The sequence below is a fragment of the Erinaceus europaeus genome, chromosome 1, assembly GCF_950295315.1.
Source record: "Erinaceus europaeus chromosome 1, mEriEur2.1, whole genome shotgun sequence".
Classification (NCBI taxonomy): domain Eukaryota; kingdom Metazoa; phylum Chordata; class Mammalia; order Eulipotyphla; family Erinaceidae; genus Erinaceus; species Erinaceus europaeus.
Window position 1 is genome coordinate 149,204,255 of NC_080162.1, and position 3,458 is coordinate 149,207,712.

Here is a 3,458-nt window from a genome sequence, read left to right on the forward strand (position 1 = left end):
AGGAAAAGAGACAGAGAGATGCCTACAGACCTACTTCACCACTGATGTAGCTGTCCCCCTGCAGGTGGGGACTGGGGGCTTGAACCTGGGTCCTTGCGCATTGTAATGTGTGCTCAACCAGGTGAGCCACAACCCAGCCCCCATCCAAGAATTTTATAGTGGAACTATAAACTTTTTTTGTAATATTTATTTATTATTTATTCCCTTTTGTTGCCCTTGTTGACTATAAACTTTTTTTAGACACTGAAAGACCTTACTATTTACATCAGTGATGTACTTTAATGCACTTTTTTTTTCCTCCAGGGTTATCACTGGGGCTCAGTGCCTGCACTACAAATCCACTGCTCCTGGAGGCCATTTTTCCCCATAGTTGCCCTTGTTATTGTTATTGGTGACACTGATGTTGTTGTTGGATAGGACAGAGAGAAACCAAGAGAGGAGGGGAAGACAGAAAAGGGGAGAGAAAGACAGACACCTGAAGACCACGCTTCACTGCCTTTGAAGTGACTTCCCCTGCAGATGGGGAGCCAGTGGCTCGAACTGGGATCCTTACACATATCCTTGCACTTTGCACCATGTGTGCTTAGCTTAACCCTACCGCCCGACCTCCTTTAATGCAATTTTTTTGTGTAACCTCAGATAGGAATTCAAATCTACTCCTTTCCTTCTGAATATCCAGTTGTTTCCAGATGAGTTGTTTAAAAAAATAATCATGTCCCTGATGGGCTTAGACCTCAAATAAATCCCTCTCTCCATTGTTGTCGGTCATCTCTATTAGGAACAACAAAATAGACCCCTTTGTAGGCCCCACATAGGACCTTGCCCTCAACTTGGATCAACTACGGTAGAGAATGTTCCATCCTCCGAAGGGAGACTGGATAACATACTCTATGCTACACCTGAAGAACATTTTTCAATATTGGGGCAGCTTGGAATGTTCCTACTCATGACCACAGAATATGAGCTCAGATCTACAGGGATGCAGAGGTCACATAGGCTCCTAAGCTGAGTATGGGCCCCAGATCACATCAAATCAATGGGGTTTACAGTCAACAATATTTATACCCCTTTCCCATATTAGGGAGCTACTCTCTTCCCTGATCCAGCTTTCTGTCCCTTTTCTAACCATGACATCATGTCCCCAGACAATAACTTGGATCCACCTGCATAGCAGATTTGAGGCTCAGGGGGGAAAAGAAACGAGTATAGCCACAGGCCCTTTGTAATATAACTAAAATATGCCTACTATCTATCTACAAAATGGAGGACTCCCCAACTCTTCATCTGCACTATTCCAGCTTTTAGGTTCATGATTAGTCAACAGTTTGTTTGGCTTTATATGTTAACTCTCTTTTCAGCCACCAGGTTTCAGATGCTAGCATGATGCCAACCAGACTTCCATGGACAGACAACCCCACCAATGTGTCCTGGATCTCTGCTTCCCCAGAACCCGACCCCACTAGGGAAAGAGAGAGGCAGGCTGGGAGTATGGATCTACCTGTCAATGCCCATGTTCAGCAGGGAAGCAATTACAGAAGCCAGACCTTTCACCTTCTGCATCCCACAATGACCTTGGGTCCATACTCCCAAAGGGATAAGAACAGGAAAGCTATCAGGGGATGGGATGAGATATGGAGATCTGGTGATGGGAGCTGTGTGAAGTTGTACCCTCTTATCCTATGGTTTTGTCAGTGTCTCCTTTTTATACATAAATAAATAAATAAATAATTAAAATTTTTATGTCCCGATTAACTTTTGTGGCATTATTTTTTATTGCAATTTAATTAACTATCAATGACAAGATTACCAGACTCCCAGTTCTATTCTGTTGACCCAACTGTCTATCCTTATGTAAACACCATACTGTTTTTTTCTTTTTAAAATTTTATCTATTTATGTATTGTTATTGGCTGGAGACAGAGAGAAATTGAGAAGGGTGGAAGAGACAGGGAGGGAAAAAGACAGAGAGAGACACCTGCAGCCCTGCTTCACCACTCCTGAAGCTTCCCCCGGCAGGTGGGGACCAGGGTCTTTACTCTGGGTCCTTGAGCACTATAATATATACTCTTACCCAGGTGCCACTGTTTTTTCTTACTTTTAACTAGCTATATATTTTAATACATTTATTTTTCCTCAACTAATTTCTAAGCAGATACTGTTTTCTCAATTTCATTTTTCACATAGTTTATTTTGAATATATAGAAGTACAGTTACTTTTAAAAAATGTATTAGTGATTTAATATTAATTTACAAAATTGTAAAATAATAGGGATATAATTCCATACAGCTCCCCCCGCCAGAGTTCTGTGTGCAATCTCTTCCACTGGAAAATTCCCTGTTTTTTTTGTAATTTATTTATTTTTAATTTATTATTTATTTATTTATTTTTACCAGAGCACTGCTCAGCTCTGGTTCACAGTGGTGCAGGGAATTGAACCTGGGACTTTGGAGCCTCAGGCATGAGAGTCTCTTTGCATAACCATTATGACATCTATCCCCTTTGAAACTTCCCTATTGTTATTGTTTACCCCTCTGGGAGTACGGATAATTCTTTCTGGGGTGCAAAAGGTGGCAGTTCTTTCTGACTTCTCTATGAGTGCTTCATGGACATTGCCAAGTTGATCCTACACTCTTCCCACCTCCACTACAGTTGCTTTTTGTATATTGATAAACATACAACCTTGCAAAAGAAATATAATAGATTTTTTTTATGAAATATATATATTTTTAATTTATTTATTTATTCCCGTTTGTTGCCCTTGTTGTTGTTTTATTGTTGTAGATATTCTTGTTGTCATCGTTGTTGGATAGGACAGAGAGAAATGGAGAGAGGAGGGGAAGACAAAGAGGGGGAGAGAAAGACAGACACCTGCAGACCTGCTTCACTGCCTGTGAAGCGACTCCCCTGCAGGTGGGGAGCCGGGGGCTCGAACCGGGATCCTTAGGCCGGTCCTTGCGCTTTGTGCCACGTGCGCTTAACCCGCTGCGATACCGCCCGACTCCTTATAATTGATTTTTTTAAAGATGTAGACAAAGAGAGAAAGAGAGAGACATACCAAAATTTCCTTCAATGCAGTGGGGCCTGGGCTTGAATCTGGGGTGCACACATGGCAAAGCAGAGCACTATTCAAGTGAGCTATTTCACTAGCCCTAGTGATTGATTTTTACACTGAACATTTTATTTTATTTTATTTTATTTTATTTTATTTTATTTTATTTTATTTTATTTTATTTTATTTTATTTTATTTTAACTAGAGCACTGTTTAGCTCTGGGTTATGGTGGTGAGGAAGGTTGAAGCTGGGACTTGGAGCCTCAAGAATGAGAGTCTCTTTGTGTAACCATTATGCTATCTCTCCTGGCCTTGAATTTTTTTTAAGTGTATCTTTGTGTTTTTTTAAATTTTTCTTTACCTTTATTTATTTGTTTATTGGATAGAGACAGCCAGAAATGGAGAGG